The sequence below is a fragment of the Cygnus atratus genome, chromosome 5 (genome assembly GCF_013377495.2).
Source record: "Cygnus atratus isolate AKBS03 ecotype Queensland, Australia chromosome 5, CAtr_DNAZoo_HiC_assembly, whole genome shotgun sequence".
Taxonomy (NCBI): Eukaryota; Metazoa; Chordata; class Aves; order Anseriformes; family Anatidae; genus Cygnus; species Cygnus atratus.
In genome coordinates, this window is record NC_066366.1 from 19,279,927 (window position 1) to 19,300,635 (window position 20,709).

Below are 20,709 nucleotides of genomic sequence, written 5' to 3' on the forward strand. Positions count from 1 at the left end.
AAACGTGTGGCTGGTAAGTGCTCAGGTTGGTTTCTCTGCCGATACCAGTAGTTATTACAGCTTTTCAGAATTCAGAGCTGTCTGAAGCCACCCGGAGACGGTGACATTTTCATAAATCAGGAGCCGCAATCTAACTGGGGGTAGAGACCCCATTCTATGGAAAGTATATGGCATTTTTAGGAGAGGTGACTTTTACCTCACAGACTGCATCTGGAGAAGATAAAGCTTAGAAAAGGTCTGGGCAGCAATGGCAGCGTGTCAAGAAGTCTCTCCTTGTGTCTCTTTAAGCTAGCAGAAAGTAACAAAGCTCTTTTGTCAGCCTTCAGTTGTCTCATTGCAAATTAGCTCTCATGAAGAGAGAAGCAAGTGAAAACACCCATGGAGGGATGGGGTGGATTTGTTTGTACAATGGCTTTTGTTCCACACAGCAATATGGAAATGCGAGATAAGGGTTTCTATTACCCAGAGGCTATAGGGTACATTGTACTCCAAGCACAGGCACAAGTCCCATTAACGCTAACGGGCGTTGACTATGCTCAGCCAGAGGAGAGCACAGTTGCTGCATTTTCACAGTGGTGCACATAGGCAGCAGGCTCTTGCCATCCACTTCACTGTCAACAACTTCAGGACAGCCTTCACTTCAAGAAAACGAAATGGAACAAAACACGTGTTGAACGGCGTTATGAGTGGTTTCAACTAATTAGCACAAGTCCCTATCTGCATCAGGATTAACCCAATGCCTCAGTTGGCCTGTCTGAACACAGCAAGCCAAATATTTTGAAGTGATGAAAATTTTGGTTAAATCACTCTAAAACATATTTTAAATAGGACAACATCAACAAACGAAGCAATCTAACATGCACCAGCAATACTGCTCAAAGATTGTGAAAGTGGCCTTGAAGAACCGGGCGCATGTGTCTCCCGGGACGCAGGACAAGCATTTTCATCTAAGGCATGAACGCATACCCAAGATACTAGAAAGGGATGGAATAATTCCCGCGAGCTTCATGTGGCATTTACAGCAGCTCTGCCTGTCCCGTGCAATATCTGATGGATGACATCAGGAAGATACTGCTCTTACCCTGTTTCAGCCTGCAGGGTCTCAAGTACATGGTCGTCACAGCTTCCAAATGCCAGAATAAAAGTTTTCTAAATGCACCCAGAGTCACACACATGTTCACTCAAACAGATCACAAAAACTAATCAAATTCATTGAGCCAAGATCTCCTCAGAGATAAATTGTAGACCGTAGTGTTAAAACAGTAGCCCAAGTGAAAGTCTAGTTTACAGTTTGAGTCATTAATTTTCTTGCTCAGGGGATTACTCACTGATGATCGCATGAGAAGGGTCTCCAACTCTAACCAACTTCATGTTTCAGGGTGATCTCTTCTTGTTCTCAAACCTCCCCCAAAGCCAACTTTTTTTTTCTTCTAACTCTGCCCTTCACAATACAAAGACACCAGTTCCTCCCATCTTGAAAAATCCATGCCAGAATACATAAACCAATCTGAGCTCGCTACCATTCAGCATTCTTTTCAAACAAATCCAGCCTAGAAACATCTTTTTACACTCTCAGAGTCAAGGGAAGCCACTTTTACCAACACCTCTATGACTTCTTAGTTAGGCCCTTCAGTAGCTTTGGCCATGCTCCTGCTGTTGAGCTGTTTCTTTTCATGGCTTCTGAGATCCCATTTCCTGAATCCTTCTAGTTTTCTAAGCACTCCTTCAGTATGTCCTCTGCTGAACTCTCAAGCTCCGTACGTTTCAATTTTCTTCTGTAATTCCATTAGCCTCTGTCCTTTTTGTTCCTTCTCTTTTCCTTCCACATTTTATCTCATCTGCAAACAAAATTCAGCTAGTCTGATGACTTACAAAATACCACACCTTCTGTTCAAATGTGAATCTCAGCTTGTTTACTTATATTTTGATGTGTGCTTAGCAATTACCACAAACTCATCATGGCTAAAGCAGATATCCTAATTTTCTCCCCAAGCCTCTCCCACCCATTATCTTTTTTCCTAACGATTTGTGAGCAATAACAACATCTTCCTGTTGTACCAGCCCATAACTTGAGTATCATCTTCATCTTGAAGCTCACTGCTCATTCTTATATCTTGTATCTAAGCTATACCTCAGCACGGCAGACAGGCAGACGCTTCCCGCACAGCATCACTAATAGGCCAGCCATAGCATCATATCATCGACAGAGATAAAACTCTCTTGACAAATGCAATCTTGTTCCACAGCTATTTATCCAAAATGCCACTTTAATGGCCATTTATTTTCCTAGACCACCCCCTTTGGCAATACTATTTCTTACTACGCAAGCCTCTGTTCATTCCCTTCTCTTTCAACATCACTGAAATATCAATATCATTGCTATATTTTCCACAGTTTAACCACAAGCCTCTCTCACCTCTTCTTCAATATCAGAAGTTCAATTTCTACCTCTGTCATAGCCTCAGGGATTCAATCAGCTCTAGTCCCGAGTTTGAAAATGCTTTATACCCCTTGGGTGGCTTCTAGCTCCACTGAAGCCTGTGGGATGTACGGGCCAAAATTTTGTCTTACAAGTAATTTCCAAAATCAATGAAACCATTCACAGTATGTAAAATAAAGCACATGCCTCGGGCAAGGTCTGCTTCAGAAATGGCTTGCTGGTATCACTCTGTAAGCACAACCACCTTGGTACAACCGAAGCAGCTAATTCTCATATTATAGGTGCAGACTATAGCAGTGCCGTTGTCTTTTGCTGGTAGGATTTATATCAGTTCATAGAATTAAAACCAACAAACAACTCTCTCAGCAAAAACATTTTCTGGCAGCAAAAATGCAATGTGTTAAGGCTGCTATTGGTATAGAAAAGTTCTAATAAATAAGCAAATAAACAAATCACAACATAGCCCACTCAATCCAAGAAACCTTTCTGATACAATCTGGCCTATTTTTTTTTCTAGGACTGGGACACATACATAAAACATCTGACTGATAAAAACTAAACCATACATATGCACATACGTTCAGCTGGATCTACGTATGTACCCACCTATACAGAGATTGATTTAAAGAATGCATAATTTTCCTTGAAAATTACTGATTTCTACTGCTGAACTTGAAAAATTGACAGCACACGAGAAAAAATACATCTTCAATGTAGACTGGGATTCTTCACACATGTAAATCAGGACATTAAAAATATTTCCAGGATTAGAGGACTGCTTAGACATGACATCATCTTTTGGCTTCTCCCGAGACTATTTGGAAGAGTGATGATATCACTTAATGCTTATTGCCAATATTACTCTTACAGATAAGGCACCAGTGATGGTGTGTATATATAATGAAAACGTAGCGGTGTCCAAGTCATCAATTAGATACCAGCATTAGCTCTCTGCAATGCCAAAGTTAGGAAAAGTCACAGTGGTTTTATAGTACTCTAAAGTTTTAAGTACAAAATACTCTCAAATCACGGACCAAAAATACCAAATGTACTGCTCACACAAAAAGTTTAGCTCTTTGAATTGGCGACTAGGACCACTGTACTTGTTTCCATTATGTTATACTTATTTTACAGCACCGTGTTGCTACTGATTTCATCAGAACTACATTAGTATCAAACTTGCCTAATGTACTAAAAGATGAGAATATGTTTTTTTTTTTTTCCTGGCTAAAACAACAAATTATTGGGATGATAGATATGGGCCATCTTGCTGTCATTTTTGCAGTTACTTTTAAAAATCAGAGCTCCTTTTTAAAAGCACTTCCTCTGCTCACTAAACTCTTCAGTCTTCACATAAACCAGCACAGTTGTTGAACTTGCAGGAAACATTTTGCACTGTATGTACAAGGCAGTGGGAGGGGAAGAGAAACTACAGCTCGATGCAGTACCGAACCAAAATATTGCTAGCATGCTCTTCAAAGGAGCAGAAAACTGAGGGTTCTGAAGTGAGGCAATAATGTAACCAAATGTAGATCAGCATTTATTAATGAGAGCTCAGGAAACAGATGTTGCTGAAAGCACATTACCAGCGTTTGATGCTTTTTAATGAATGTAAGGCATGAGTAGCAAAGTGTGTGTGTATTCCTACAGCACAGCTTTTTTGAGGGGCTTCACAGTTATTTGTTTTCTGATATTTATCTTACTTCTACAGAGAAGCTCTATTTATTGTTAGTAAAAGTTGCTTTGTTCTACTTTAATACCATTTTTCTTAATTCTTGAAAGACTGGCAAATACGCATTTATGTTCACTAAATGCACATCTGTTTCTTTACCTACACTAATGGAAAACTTATCTATTGTACCATTCTTCTTCCACAACTCACTGTAAATATTCAAGCCCAACAATTACTATTCAGTCCTTAAGTCCAATACACACAAAAGGAGGGCACTCTACCTCACAGGAGTCTACGAATAACACCATGTACTTCGTAAAGGACAATCTTTCATTGCAGCAAATCACAAAGCTTTACAAACACCCATGAAATTCCCCAGCTCTGTTTATTAGCATTTTAAGACAGAAGAAAGGACTTACAATTGACTCAAGGGAACAAGTCCCAGCTCTCAGCTTCTCGAGCAATGGACCAGACCAGCTTCTAGAAACGATTAGCTCCATTTATTCTGCAGAGCCCAATACTGCTGCATGTTAGAAAACCAAGAGGGATTTGTATGACTTTGTGGGCCGTACACATTTTTAAGCCTCATGATATTAAAAAACCTTCTTTATTTCACCACAATTGCTTTATGTCTGCATAAAAACTCTATCACTGAACTTTACAGGCCTGCTCCTGGATTTGTAAGTACCCTAGCAGCTGAAGAATTAAACTCTTCCTCCGAAACAAACGTTGAAGGCAGAAACCTCAGGACAAATAACCCAACAAGGGCTAACTTGCCCCGGTATAATTGTATTCATCTGGTGAAGTACAATAGGCTTGCTTCTTTTACAACCTTCACCCACATTTCTGCACGTATTTCTTTTTATTGTGACTGCTGAAAGATCCACTCAGCAACTGCCTCCTTTGCTGCGATCCCTCTTGTCACTGCAGATAACAATAACAGCATTATTGTTCTTTACTCCCAAACCCAGTGCCCTCCAGGCACCTACCAGGAGGACATTTTTGAAGCACGTCCCATGGGGCATCACCAGCCAGCACAGCAGGACTAATTACAGTGATTAGACCAAGGGCAGATGATTATCGCATTGAAACAACAGGACATTTGTCACGTCCTACCCACGGGGAAAGGCCCGCTTCCTACCTGACCTACACACTACCTGCTGCTGGAGCTTCTGCCTGCGAGGGTCCCTGCAGCTCCCTCTTCGGCTGAGAAGCCAGAAGATCCCCTGTTAGGCTGGGTTGTGATTGTCAGGCGTGTCACCTGCTACTTGTAAGGTGCTGAGCCAGCATCTCCTCTGAAACTCCATGGAAGCCCCAGCAGGACACAGTGCAACACCAACAACCGGAATTAAGCACATTTGTTGCTTCTGCCACACGCTTCTTCCATGGCTTCCCTTTACACTCCCTGTATACTGCCATCTTCCTGGCTTCTCCTGGACGTCCACACTGCTTTCAAACATTTCTTCCACCCCAAGTAGTTCAGCCTCTCCTATTCCTGCCTGAGCACAGCCTCGCAGAAAAGCTTTTGAATGTAACACTTCCCAAATATCTGCTCCCCTTCCCTTTCTTCCCTTCTTTTTCACTGTCTCACTCCTATCCTGATTTTATCCTTCACACACACTGCTTGGATTTCCATAAACCTTCCTCTGACTCACCCTGGTTGCCCCCCACACCACGTGCTGTCCCACTCCTTTGAAGTTAGGCAACCAAGTACCTAAGTGTCTGCTATCACCCAATGCCTTCTTAAAATTAATAGGAGAAACCCATACCAAGTATTGGCCAACTCCCAAACAGCGATAAAGCATAAGGTAAAAATTACTGGTCTTGTAAAGCTTCATCTGCTCATGCAGCCACTCTTTTTTTTCTTCCTCAGATGCGGTGTCTACACACCAGCTCCTCTGGGTCTTCCCTTCTGGCCTCGATGAGTCTCAGCTTTCTGACCATTTACCATTTTCCCCAATAACAGTGACTGACCTGGTGTGCCCCGCTGGGTCGTTTCCCCTTCCAGTGCATGACACCGCTCAGGGCTTCTCCATGAGACCCATCCCTTCGGCGCAAGTTTGAAACCTGCTTCCAGCTCATCACTGCATTTATCTAGTCTCATTCTTTCTAATTCTATAATAGGGTTTACGACCACAAAAGGGTTTTACGACTTTGCTTTGTAGTCTCACTTTAGCTGCATGCATATTTATACTGTTTATTTTCATCCAACCCAGCATGAAGAGTCATGAGTAAAAGTGAAATTATACAGTCCCAGAGGGATCCTGCTTTTGCGTATTTCTTCCCTCTTCTAATGCATTTATTAGGGCTACTGAATTAACACTGGCAGATGCATGCAAAGGAAGAAAATTTTAATTTTGCAGATAATAATGGATTACAATACATTAACATTACTGTAAAATCCACAAAGTGGAAGCACTCGAGGGACGTAGGAGCAATTAATGTAGTTAGCTTATTTACCTAACTCTGACACACTGCTAGGGCATTCAGGAACAACTGCAATTGTGTTTACACAGGCACAGCTCTGTGGCTTCAATATCAGAGACAAATATCCTGTCCAGGATTCAGGGGCACACCAGGTGCTTCAGGCAAAGGAAAATACAAAAACTTATACTGAAATAGCATTTTTAAACAGATCTTTAAAAACAGATCATTAAGATTGCTGGCAGGGGTAAAGCATTATGGATATGGTGCAAAGACTCTGCTCTCAAGAGATCCATATTTTTGGTAATATGAGAGAGATTCTGTACCAGCTAAGAATAATCTTTATTATATACTTTTATCATATCTGAAAACAAGAATTTTCAGGGGAAAATAGGCTAAAGGTAGGCATAGGCGTAAGCTCTAGTTAAAAATAACTTATATAACAGAACTGTGTAATTACTAGGCAAAAAAAAAAAAAATCCAAACATGAGAAAACAAACTTGTGGTTATAGTTGAGCTTTTTTAATAGTATTGGAAGTATTAGCAAATGTCTCATTGAAACGCAGTGTTGATTTGTAACCCACAGAAATGCTTCATGCGTATTTCTGATAGGAATCAAAAGCCCTACGTCCTGTGCTTTGAATGCAGCTACAGCCAAAAGCAGCCTGCAGTAGTGTCCCCTTCTGTTTCATCTTAATGGGCAACTGCTCTCTTAAAGCCAGGACCTCTTTACAACTTCCAAAACATCAGATTCATGTGCATGTGGAATTCAACATATCCAAATGAACGCAACAATGATGCTGAGGATTTTAAAAATTCTTTGCTGCAAACGAAACAGGCTAAACTGACTTGAAGCCCGGCTAGATGGCCTCTGTCCATAGCTAAAGGGCTGAAAATGCAATCCAATGCCAGCAACGTAAACATGAGGAACTAATTTCTAACAAACCCCCCGAACTTTTGGAATTTATGTTTATTCAATAGAACCTCGGCTGTTAAAAATAAATTAGCAACAAACATGCTGAGTAATGCCATCAACGTTTATATGGAAGCAGAAATGTTTAAAACACTCAGTAGTCATTTTGAGTGCATGCTACTGGATCCTAGTTAAGGTACCTAGCGTAGGATTTTACATACTGGTCCAGACATTACACTTCTAGCAATGCCCCGGATATTTTGTGAATTATAGCTGAAAAAGTTTGTCTGCCACCAGCATACTGCAGGTAAAGAGCCTCGCTGTATGCAGGCCTCAAAGATGTCAGCTCCCTGTCCTCTCCTTTTAACCACTCCCACTGCGATGCTGTGGCTCAGTAACAAAACCTCAGGGAAAGGACGATGAAGGAGAGTCCCTTGTGGACATGGCATTTATCTTCCCAAATAACTGCCACACATGGACAGGCCCTCCTGCCTTACGGAGGGCAGCTAAAGATCAGCCTACCGGTGGGAAGCAGTGAATAAATTCCTTATTCCGCCTCGCTTGTATGGGCAGCTTTGCTTCACTTATTAAATTGTCTTCATCTCAACCTGCAGTTTTCCTCCCTTTTCCTCCAGTTCTCTCTCTCATCCCACGGAGGGGCAGCAAGCAGAAGTCTGGTGGGTACTTAGGTGCTGGCCAGGTACTATGTGATTGGGCTACGTGGGACAGCATACATTTAAATGTATAGACTGGATTTCCTCTTGGAATAGAAGAACTAAGAAACACAAAAGCATATGTAAAATGTTCCCATTCATCTGCTCACCCCTTCCTCCTCTTTTCCTTGCTGTGGATGTTGCAGCTCTTGTTCCTAACTCCGGTTTGACAGTTTGTCTTTATACAATGATCCTGGTTCAGACTGATTGATTTTCATTGCTGGATGCTACAGGGAAACTATGAAATATCCTCTATTTCTGGTTTTAGTGCTCATATAGAGCTGGCTGGAAATGACTTTTTCACTTTATTTTTAGCTCTCCTTTATTTATATTATTCTACTCTCTACTTGGAGCCTGTGCTACACTGAGTTGAAATGCAAAAAGAGAAAAGTCTCCATTTTTTTTCAGACCAGACCATGAAAAAGAAGAAATCCAAACATTTGTTTTAGGCAAAGGAATATGGAAATCTCATCTACATCCCAGCTTCACAGATCCTATCGCTAATCATCATTATGTCAACGGCAGTTTTCCCATCGGTCTCAAACATGGTGCTACTATTCTAACTGGATACGATTTTCCCTTTTCAGAAGTGAATTAATTGTATAGTTTTCAGAAACAATTACAGTAGTAATATTTCTCTCTATTATTCACGTACAGTTGCGAACAGTTTAAAGAGCTCAACTTTCTAAAATGATATTTCCTCTCCCCAGGAAAACTGTGCCTTGTTAAAAAGATTCAGATGAAGCACTAAAAATAGTGAGATATTTTTTTCTTTTTTGAAAATCTTATTTTTGAGGCCCTCAATGACATTTAAATTTGTTGGTTCCATAAGATGTCTACCTGTAACTCTACATACTGCAGTATCTTCATAAAACTCATCCTGAGTGACTTTGGAAACCCAGCTTGAAGACTTGTAGTTCACATAGCCCATTCAAAACTTATATCCAGTGAGAATGTTTTCTATTATTTTTAAACAGTCTTTATAATGACAGGCCCTTGGCAGCCTGAGACTGAATTTTTATTTCCAACTGACATTTTTCCTCCCATAAAAGGTGCTTGCGACTGTATGAGCCAAGTTGCTCATTAGAACTCAGCTCCTGTATCATAACAGGGTTTAACGAACAAGCAGAATTGAACCAGTGTTTTAATACCAAAATAAAAAGCAGAAATAGAAGCAGATTTAATGGCAACTCTGTGCACTACCTTATCCAAAAGTATTAAACCAACTGGACTAGACTTCATGCTGTAGTTACGTTGCCACGTAAAACACTGGGGAAAGCCAAAAATTAAAGCAGCAAGGCCAGTTAGTAAAGCACAGTCAGCTGGATGTAACCTGGTGTCCATTACATGGGTTTAACTCCAGTGAAGTCATCTGCTGAGAGTCAGAAGTGACTCCAAAAAGTCACTCTAATATTACTAGTTGGTCTCATTTTTGTCCCTTGCCTGTTCCTAGGTCTCCATCATCTCTCAGAAATTCTGGCACATCCATTTGTCCTGTTCTGCCACCTCTGAGTGGATAAGAGAGGCAGAATGGACACCTGGGATGATCTTGTCCCACCGCTGAACACTCAGCTCTGCAATTCCAGTAATGAACCTGCTGATGTATTAAGCCACTTCCAGTAACATCTATTAACCTAATGTGAGGTCCTGCGCCAACTTGATCTGCACCAGCCACCTCAATCCTTGCTGAAGAACAGGGAGATTTCTTCCCAGGGGATGCAATTTTTGGTTTATTCATCGTGTGTTGTAAAACAAGAACAGAGATATTCAGCAACATTTCTTTCAACCATCACATAAGAGGGGAATGAATATGGATGTGGTGTGGCAGTCATTCCTCCTATGGCCAGGCACACACTTAGCACAGGGACCACAAACCCTATGAAGAGGAGCACTGGCTGTGCACAAACCCAACCACAATCTCTCGATATACCCTTTTTTCCCCACATATCCAAGCTTTTCCCGGCGCAGCCCAGAGCCTCAGGCTCAGCCCCGACCATAGGGGAGGTCAGCCCGCTGAGGGGAGCGCCGCCATCTTGTATCAAGTATGTTACCCTTGTGTTGAAAGCTTTCAGATCTTTGTATAAATATATATAACATATATAGAGATTAAGAGTAGAAGTAGAAGGACAAAATACTGGTGCAGGGCATAAACAGATTTAGGATGAAAATGAAAGAGGTCCTTGCAAACAGGAATAGATCACTTGCTAACTAAGCTGATGCCAATAAAATAAGTTTTCTCCTGAAAATTCACACCTTACACTTATCCTTAAGGCTTTATCTTTCTCCCATAGGAGATGAGTAAATCCCACTGACTTCTCTAGAGGGAGGCCGAAGTTCAGTCATTAAGATAGCTGCACTTTGTTCCCCAGGAATATCAAACTGCCGCTCTCTTTAGAAAAGCTGCATTCAAAATGAGTAATCAGAAGCACAGAAGTCCTGGTTACTGTCCCATAACATTAAATACAGTGAAATCACAGCACAGTCATGTATTACATACTACAGAGCCTGACATTTTCATTGCTAATGTCACCTACAGCTTAAGGCTTTTTCCCCATAAATCAAGCAGGATTTTTTTCTCCCTTCACAAAGTCGTCTAGCGGCTTTATTTCAAAAAACAATGTCAGAGTTGTCACACGCTATCCATATCCATTTAATAAAAGAGAAAAGATTCTTTGGTCCATAAGGAAAAAGCTGATCCTGAGCAATAACAAATACACACATCACTCCCCTCAATAATGTCAGTAATGACTTTGTGCTTTTTTTTTTTTTTTGAGGGGGGGGGATTGAAGGGTAGGAAGGGATTTCCTTTCGCAATACATTTAAAAATAAGGCTGTATCCTCCTGAAAACCCTTATTTTCCCTCACTTTCTGATCTCTTTTGGTTTCTCTTTTTTCTTTGAAATAAACTATTACACAAAGCTAATGACCAGTTAAGGATGTGCAAAGGAGGATTAAGGTGCAATGACTCTCCAGGTCCCCCACTGACACCATCTGTACCAGACTCCTCCATGAGGCAATAAGCTAGGGTTTACAAGGTGTGGAGGTGTTTTTTCACATTTCAGTACAATTCTGACAGATCTTTCCACAGATCTTCCTTTACCTTTGTCACCGCACTAAATCACTGGATTTTTAGCCAATGCTATGACCTACAGCAGAGCAAAAAATGAACTATAGCTCCAGAAAGTGGAGACGAAAACAAATATTGCCAGAGGCAGAAAGGGGAGAGTGCAGGGTTTTCTCAGAAACATTTCCTGAACAATATAGGATTAAAATGGCTCACAAGATACCTTCCTCCAAGAAACCTTGATCTCTCGTGTCACTGCATTACACTCCACCAGGACACGGGTCTGAACAACTCATTTACTGTTTTCTCTGGCATAACTTTCACATGTGCCTGTGGTTTGAAGAGGATTGTCCAGCTGCTGCAAGGCATTTGGGTGACTCTCCAGACAAAAAGCATGCTTCAGGGATTAAAGCAACCCTAGACAAGATTCTCTCAATCCATTGCTCATCTGGTGACTGTGCAAGTTACCTCGCTTCTTAGCGCTTTTGTTTTCTTTGTCCATTTCTGACCTTTTAAAAAACATTTAAAAAAACAGACAGGATGAGACTCTTGCCATCCAATTTCTGACATCCAGACTAAGCTTCTCCCTGCTATTCCCCTTCCTCTTGCCAGCACTGAGAAATAAGCACTTCTCAGACAATTAATCCAATCCATTCTTGATACTGTCTGTAAGAGCAGAGAGAACATCCTAGGGGTGCTTACTTCCTTTGGCAGAGGCTAGACAGATGGCTCAGATGAATTCCATCCTGTTGATCCATGAACACGAGATCCTTGTCCAAAATGACACGGGCATCCAGGAGATCAAAGCATTAGATATCAATTGCATTTACTCATTTCATGAGTGCCTTAATCTGCTCAGAAAGTGAGATCTCTGAAGCAAGGCTCTTCCATAACAGTACGTCTGTGCAGTCCCTGGCACAACACAGTCTAGTACAGCTGGGAGTTACAGTTGTCTCTGTAACCTACAGGATCAAAGGGTAAAAAGTTGACAGATTCATAGATAGATTCAAGAACATGGTGAGATGTACTTCATTCAGGATCACACGGGTTTAATAAAAAAAAAAAAAAAAAAAAAAACTTGTTTTACTAGCATTCCAAATGTCCAAACGGTCTCCCTGCCTAAGCTGGGAGAAACAACAGAGTTTGCAGAAGCAACATCTATTTATTTAGCCACTTCCTTCATCTCCACTCTGCCTATCAGCATAGGTAGTTCTCTGCAGCAGCAGCCCCAAATTCCCAAATTTCAGTCCCTGCGCAACAGGAATGATTCTTCAACATGGCACAGTAAGAGCTACTAGTGGGAACCCGTAACACCAGGACCCACTTATCCATTTACAGCCATTTATCACAAAACTTCTACCCAAATCTATTCTCAGAGAAACAGAGAGAAATACCAAATATTTTAAACTTTTTTTTTCTAGTGATTTTTCGACCAATCTGTGGCTATCCCTTACCCTCTAAACCTATAACAGCCCTCTTAGGAAGCCAGCAGAAAAAATGCATAATCACTTTTTAAACCACTGTAATCCTCTTTCAAGCATACTCCTGTGTACCACTAATTAACATCTCCTTTCCTCTCCCCCTCCTCCTGTACTGTTAGCATATAAACAAGAAACTCACTTCGTACCTCTTACGCAAGCATCTCCCATATGAGGAAAGGCTGAGAAATGTGGCTCTGTTCAGCCTGGAGAAGAGAAGACAGAGAGGCGATCTGATCAACGTTTATAAATATCTAAAGTGCGGGAGGCAAATGGATGGGGCCAGGCTCTTTTCAGCAGTGTGCAATGACATGACAAGGACCAAAAACTGGCACACAGCAAGTTTCACACAAACGTGTGTAAGTGAGGGTCACAGAGCACTGGAACAGGCTGCCCAGAGAGGTCGTGGAGTCTCCTTCTCTGGAGATATTCAAGAGCCACCTGGATGCTTTCCTGCTCAACCTCCTGTAAGGAACCTGCTTTTAGCAGGGGGTTGGACTCGATGATCTCCAGAGGTCCCTTTCCAACCCCTACAGTGATTCTGGGAAAACTGGAACGAGCCACCACGCTCAAGAGGATGCACAACCTGCTAAATGGTAAAGCAAACTAAAACCCATGTCTTATAATCTGATCCTGACATAAAATTTGCTAGAGTGTAATCTCCATCAGGAGGAAGATCAAAATGGCAGCGTACAGGACTGGAGACTTACTTTTATTTAAACCTGCTTCATTAAGGGGGGTGGTACCCATGGGTTAAGTCCTGCTTCACTTTTTCGGCACCACCTGCCACCCACAGCAATGCTGCATTTAAACTTCCAACTTGCAAGACAGGACTTGAAGAACACCTTCCCCCAGAGTGAGGAGGAGGTTTTTCCTGCTGAAAACAGAGGAATATATCAAAAATCTAACCTTCCACTGAATGCTGCTTTCCTTCCATTTCTCTTCCTTTGTATTTGACTATTCCGTTGGTTTGTGTTTTTTTCTTTTAATTAAAATCATTTAGGTTGGAAGAGACCTCTAACACCACCTAGTCCAACAAAATGCCATTTCCAAAGCATTATTAGAATTCAGGATGGAACCACCTGCACTGCATGTAATTACTTCTTACTTACACGTAGGGATATCCCAGGACACGACCCCAGGAGACACAGAGGTCCACAATCACTGTCCTCAGAGCAGCCACGCAGTGGCCAGTCTGGCTTTTTGCAGGGAAAACTCTCATTTCTTTGTGGAAGCCACTTCAAGGAGTGTGATTGACAAAGATAGCACGTTTGCTAGGCTTTTATTTATTTATTTATTTATTTATTTAAGGCAGCTTGTGACCATTCACCCAGCTCCTACTCAGGTTTTTGTCTAACATTCAGCTCACACCAGGCTGGGAGCGGGGCCACTGCATCAGAGCAAGAGCCACACGTCCACCGGACAGTGGGCTGGAAGAGACCCGAAGGGCCACTCCCAGCACTACACTGAGACTACACGAGAGAATATTATATCTCAACACACTGTGTCTTTCTCAACACTCATCACTTTTTTTCTCTCTAGCTAAATTGGAAAGTCTGTAATAGGAGCAGTGTTTGAACAGAATCATGCTATGAAAGCTAGGAGAAGGTTTTCACAGGGAAATGAGGAATGTGATCAGTTAAAATTCATCCCTCTCCATACCTGTTAAGATGCTTGTTTCAACACCTACACTGCAAGTCCTCCCTTTAGGAAAGTCACCTTTATGGATTACATTATTTTCACTTTAGGAGATAAAAGCAGCCTTACTACAAAAAGGCCACTCCTCTGCATCATTCAGATACATGCATCTGACTGTTGGGCTCCAGTGAAGCCTCAAGCATCAGAGGCTCTGGTTTTCATTTTGTTCAAAGTTAATGCCACGTGTCTGACAGTTGGCAAATTGAGTTTCTTTTGTTTCCTGGGCAGGATTTCTCACTTGTTATCTTTCACTGCCCTAAAAAAGATTGCTTTCAATATTGAACTTGTCAAGTCAAACGGTTCACTTCTGAACAATCTCTGAAATGCATGCCTTCTGAGTCAATTCACTTCCATTCATTCATTCACTTATTTGTTTAGGGCACCTTGAGAATTTATGCAATTCAAAGAAAACATTGGTAGCCTACTTCTGCAGATGATGGTAACTCATAACACAACGTAACTGTGAAAGCATTTAGTACATATACATGCAAGCAATTTAAACGCATACGTAACTGTATGCCTATAAACACCTCTGGCTGCTACTACCACCTGCACACCACGTGTTGGCAAATCTGAAATGAAATCAGAAAACTAGATGAACCATAATAAAGATCAGTCAGCGAGATAACTGGATGGCATTTGTGTTGCAAAGCCAAAGATTTACACAGCAGTTTCTGCATTATCCCGAGTACCGAGCACAACGAGACAAGAGGCGAACACAAGAGCTGGGACCTGCCGATACTTCATTATGACTGAAAGACTCTTCAGTCTAAATCATGCAGTGGGAGATGGAAGTTAAATATCAAAATTAAAAGCAACCACACCAAAACCTCCCCCCATGCCACCACAATTCTTACAGGATAGTAAGCTCTTGGAAAGTATGGCTTTTCCTTAGTGGCAGTAAGAAGCCTTGTACTTTCAAGATATTGATTTTTTGCTTAAAAAAAAAAAAGCAAATACAAATCTGCCCTTTAAATCTTCCTAAAACTGACACAGTACTCAATCTGATTTGATACAGCACTCAAGCCTACAAGCACGTGCGTGCCTTTGTGCTCTGTTAAGCTCTGTACAAGCTTAAACAGCAGCTCAAGATACATCAATTGCACATACAGCTTTACTGAAACCCAGAACTGAAGCCACGCGGATTTCAGAACTGTCTGGAGACTGAGGAACACTAAGTCAAGTGAACAATTAGCTTGTGTGGGGTACACGAAAGACTGACAAAACCTGTGGGAAGCTTTATTTACTTCTTCAGCGAGGCCAGCTATGCCCCAATGCCTCATCACACCAAGAGCTGTAGGTGGACAAGGCTGAAGAGAAGATGCACCCCCTGGGAGGGACCTAAACCCCAACTCCAAGCAAGAGGTGGGAGTTAATACTGTACACACACTGTGTGGTTCTGCAGGTTTGTCCAAGGGAAGGAATTAACCAGTCCATGTGTGATCTGGAGTTGTATTTTCCTTCACGTTCAGGGCTTTTGCAAGAGGAAGCTATTGCTGGACTGGACACCGGCATTTGCAAAGAAACCACATGCCACAAGTCATTAAACACTAACACCATTCTCTCATTAGTAAATGAGATATAACGGCAGATTATTTACTCTTTGCATTCCCATTTTGGAAGGCATTTCATGGGGGGAGGTCTCAGCTTGCTCAGCCATCTTAAAATCCAAGCTTCACCAGGCTGCTCATATTCACTTACTTCAAGGCACCTGGGGACTCGTTGTGTTCTTCCCAGCACTAGGACATGGTGGAGGTCTTCTCACTTGGAAAGCAATTTTTCCAGACTGGAGAGAAGGCACAACACCATTTTATCTCGTCTTTGTATTGGAATTTGAACTCTTTTCAACACAAAATTGTGTCAAAAAGGAAAAAAAAAAAAGGGGGGGGGGAGGGGAGCAGCCTTAACATTCAAATTTACAGCTTTTATGAAGCTTGAGAACTTACTTTCAACTCAATTCATCTGGTTTAGAAAGTATCCTGTGACACTGCCTGACACTCAGCAACGAACAGACAGTATTTAAGGGAAAGCAGTTTGCTTCTCTGCCTCAGAAGCACAAGAGCATGGGGAAAAAAAAAAAACAACAACAATACACCCAGAAACTACAAGGGGTACGAGGGACCTGTATACTCAAGGTTTCCAAGTACTGAACACCATTTTTCATATTGTGCTCTTCTAGGAAAGCTGTAACAGTTTATAGTAAACATAGGAATAAAGATACGTATATACACATATGCATAAATATAAATATATATATTCTTCCTACAGAACAAGGAGACAAGGGGAATACTTGGATTTTTCCCTGTTCAGAATGACCAGTCTTGAGAGAGACATTTTCCAAAGGTTTTGCTGCTTCTCGGGACCAAAAGATCTACTTCTACTACCATGCCTGTGAAAATGTGCCCCAAGGGGCTTTCAAAGGAGGTAGCTCAGCTGGGAGCAGCAGCTCCATGCACAGCTCTCCATCAACGACACGTTACCTTTGCAGATTTCATTGTCTACGAGCACTAGATGAGGTAAGACAATCTGTACTCTCCCATACATGCTGGATCCTCTGGGCTTTACCCAAGCAGTACAAGGGAGCTCTCCCATGGCTGGGAAGATTTTCCCAGCTGTGAAAGCCTTCACTTCCATGACCTTTTTTTTTTTTTTTTTTTATCAGGCTTAGTATGAAGACAGCCAACATTAAATGCTCCCTGATAAATGATCTAGCCATCCTTCACTCTTGCTCAGGAGAAGAGCTATTCATCTTCTTCAGCTTCGCTGGGAAGCCACTTCATTTTCACCTTGGCAATGAATGCTGATAAAATTATAAATACTACCATTTGGGGTAAGGAGAGAAACGTTGTTATTTATGGTATTGGGAAGAGCAGAGGCAGAGAATCAGGGGCCAAACAACATATGTTAAAGTCTGTGAAGCCGTTTCAATTTAAGGTAATAGCAATGTCCAAAGCCTTTCCAGATGTACATCAAGTGCCATAGCTTTCACCTGCCACATGGGAATCTTCTTCCATCCCTCCACATTTGTCACAGAGCTGTATAATGGCAAAAACGTTTGTGCTTATCAGGACCTTGTTACTCAATGTGCTTTGGAGAACACTATACACATGGAAAGCTTCCTAGCGTGCTTACAGCTTATTTTCGGTATTTACGTTTAAATATTATGTCTTCTACAGGAACACTTCTGAAAAAAAAAGAGGTCAGCAACTGTTAAACAGAATTTCATCTGCTGTCATTTATCATACCAGGCTGCTTTTCAAAAAGCAATATGAAATCAAGCTTGCTTAAATTCATCCACATGACAAATGCTTATTTCCCATCTCTGCTTCAATTTTATAGTGACATGCCTGCCCTTATTAGATTTAGTACCTGCTGAAGTCAAAAAGAAACTTAAAGAAATTCAAAATGGCAAAGGAGATCTAAATCTTTGTCACATACATGTCCAGAAATCCTAACTAAGGGCTGACTAAACACAGAAAACCAGGACAACTCTTCATCTCAGATAAAGTATGTTTCACTTGCACACTATCAAAAGTAAAAAAAAAAAATATATATGTATATATATATACATCTAAAAATAAAATGCTGTTACCTGAAGCTCTCTTCAGGTTTTCAGGAAGTTTCTATGGGAGATATTCAGCTATACATCACAAACCAGAAAACCTATAGCACAGAGACACTAGAAGCATTATTCAACCGATAAGAGCTCCACTGATTTCACAAAGAATTGCACAGGTTTAATCTCCAACTAAATCTGAAACAGGTCTATAAACAACAAAAGAGATGTTGAGATTGAGCCTGTAAACAGACCTGGCATCTCCCCAAACCTTTCCAAACACCACCTCTGCACTTTCAGAAAAGCTAGGCCCCACTGAAAATAATCATTAAATAAATAGAAATGCAATAAATATGCACTTGCACTGTAGAGAAGGACATCCAGAATGCTAACTGCCTTTCATAACCCCACTGGCAGGAGATAAATAGGTTGTAAGCTCATGGTATGGAGCACACAGCTCGCTCCTGGCCTGCCTTTAGTGCCCCCACACTGATAACTCTGAAGACCATTTGAAGATGAGATAAGCTTTAGCGATTACGATACTCAGCACGAAGAGCCAGGGGGTGAATAAATTAAAGTTTAGCTTCACATCAGGAGCCGGTATAAAACTGCATTAAGGCTAAACTATTAAGGCTGTAGTTCCACATAATTATTTTTACTGACAGCACATCTGATTTAAGAGGGCTAACTCTCTCCCCTAGTGCAAGTCCGCTCTCTGTGCAGCAGAGTCTGCTTTATGTAAGTTATTTGCGTTGCCACACTCTAAATTAGAGCTGTGAAATCAGGCAGTAACACAAACATAAATAAATGAAACCTCAATGAAGCAATGGGAACTTCCATCCGTTCCCAAATCTGGCCCTGTGTTGATGGTGGCCTGTAACTTCTTGATTTCAGGAATTTATCTGGGTTTGTCATTTGGGTCTAAGTGGCGACTGCACGGAGACTGTGACGCCTGAAGAGACTGCCTCCCGCATCAGCTGCTCCCTGTGGGTACGAAGTGCTGCAGTTATTTTGGTCAGTGCCATACTCTAACACGTGTATCATATTTCCCCCTTACCATCAATGAAAGGTGAAGGTGAATTCTCACATGCTTGCAAGCAATTGGTTTTAACCATCTCCTGCACAACCAAGCATCCCTGCACTAGGGAAGCCTTTCCAAGCAATCAAGACCACGTGAAGACAGGCTCGTTTCTGCTCCCCTAGAAAAGGGAGCTATACCACGCTCTGGGAGCTGATCTCAACCCAAGAATGAGAGAGGGACTAAGAATTTGATTTCCCATCTGGAGTCAAATCAGATCCCTTGAGACCTCACCACAGGCATTTGCACGCAACCGAAAATGAGCTACGTGCACTTGGCCGAGTACAGGTTCACCAGACCTGCAGGGAATGGAGCAAAAGAAAGCAGAGCATCACGAACAGAAGGTCCAACACGCACTGAACACAAGGCTGTTTATCAGCCCCGTGCAGATGAAAAGACTTTTTTTGATGAAGAAATAACTGCCCAGGGAAAGGGGCAGGCAAGCTGAAAGTTACTCCCAGCTCCTGCTCATTTAGCAGCTATTTGTCTTTGGTTTCTTTTCCCACCATTAATTGGAACGAGATGAGCTATCTCCCCAGATTTCTGTAAAGTTTCATTCAGCCAGCCATAAAACTGTAAGGTCTTTAGATGAATGATACCATGGAGGCACAGAGCATTTCTTTTTTATGTTTTAAATATTGCTACTGTGTCCATGGCCTTGGCTGCAGCGCAGCGGAGGGCTGCCCTCTTCCCTTGGTGACCTTGGAGGGAGCTGCGGGAGCTGCTTTGGGGCTGAGCCTCCACCGTTTGGCCCCCAGCTGAGCTACAGCATCAGTCCTGGTGAGACAGCAGAGCGGACGTGCTCAGCAGTCAGTGCCTTTGGACAGGCACAAATGATCCACAGGCCTGTGGGTGGCTGTGACAGACGGCAGCGTTGGAGCGATGAAGGCCGAGTTCCCTGAAGAGCCAGGAGCCTGGCCCAGCCCAAGTCACTGCAGAACTACGTTAGCAATTTCCTTCTATTTCCTCAGGTTCTTGCCGCCTCTCTCTGCATTTTCTCCTGGTTCCATCTCCTATCCCGTTGTTCTGCTTTCCCTCAGTATTCTTCCCTTGTCTTTTCCCAATCTTTTCCATTAGACACGTCTCATCCCCTCCCACCTTGCTTCACAGGATGCGCTGACCTCTTCCTTCCATTTTCTGAACCAACTATCCTCGTCTGACTCAGGAGATGTTTCCACATTTAAACTCTACTGTAATGAAGAGATGGAGCAAAGGGGGAGTTCTGTGGAGCCAGCACACAGATACGCAGTGCAGCTTTCCAATCTGTGGTGCACATTTTTAGATGAAAAGGTGAGAAGACTGTTTGCTTCTGCTGGTTTAAATAAAACGAAAGGGCTCAATTACCAACCTGACTCTCGTTGCCAGGGACGTTCTCTGAGCTACTTTAAGCAAGCAGTGAGCTACAGGAGCAACACCAGATGTAATCACTGTAGGTCCTGCTATGCTTAGGAGTTAATCAAAGTAGCTACTGCAGAATAAACACAAGTGGTTACATGAGTTCAATTTCTACATAGACACTTTTATTCCAGAACAAGTGTCCTCACAGGGGATTATATATATATATAATTAACCTAGAAGAGTCAATCCAATGAAAAGTCCAGGGGTAGACAGGCCTGAGGATTTGGCTTATCACACAGATAAAGCTTTCCAATCAAATTCACTTTTCTTGCAGC

The 20,709-nt window shown here is 42.0% G+C and overlaps 1 protein-coding gene across 9 annotated transcripts in view; it reads right to left on the reverse strand.

The window, feature by feature from the left end:
* The window catches only part of TSPAN4 (tetraspanin 4), a 433,966-nt gene that overhangs the window by 264,283 nt on the left and 148,974 nt on the right, over nt 1–20,709 (reverse strand). Inside the window, exon 1 of one of the 9 annotated variants that reach the window (XM_035552205.2) lies at nt 11,929–12,170. The exons of the other annotated variants lie outside the window; for them this stretch is intronic. The gene's annotated coding sequence lies outside the window, so the exon portion shown is untranslated. Of the gene's footprint in view, nt 1–11,928; nt 12,171–20,709 lie in introns of those variants that run through there. 9 annotated transcript variants of the gene reach the window in all.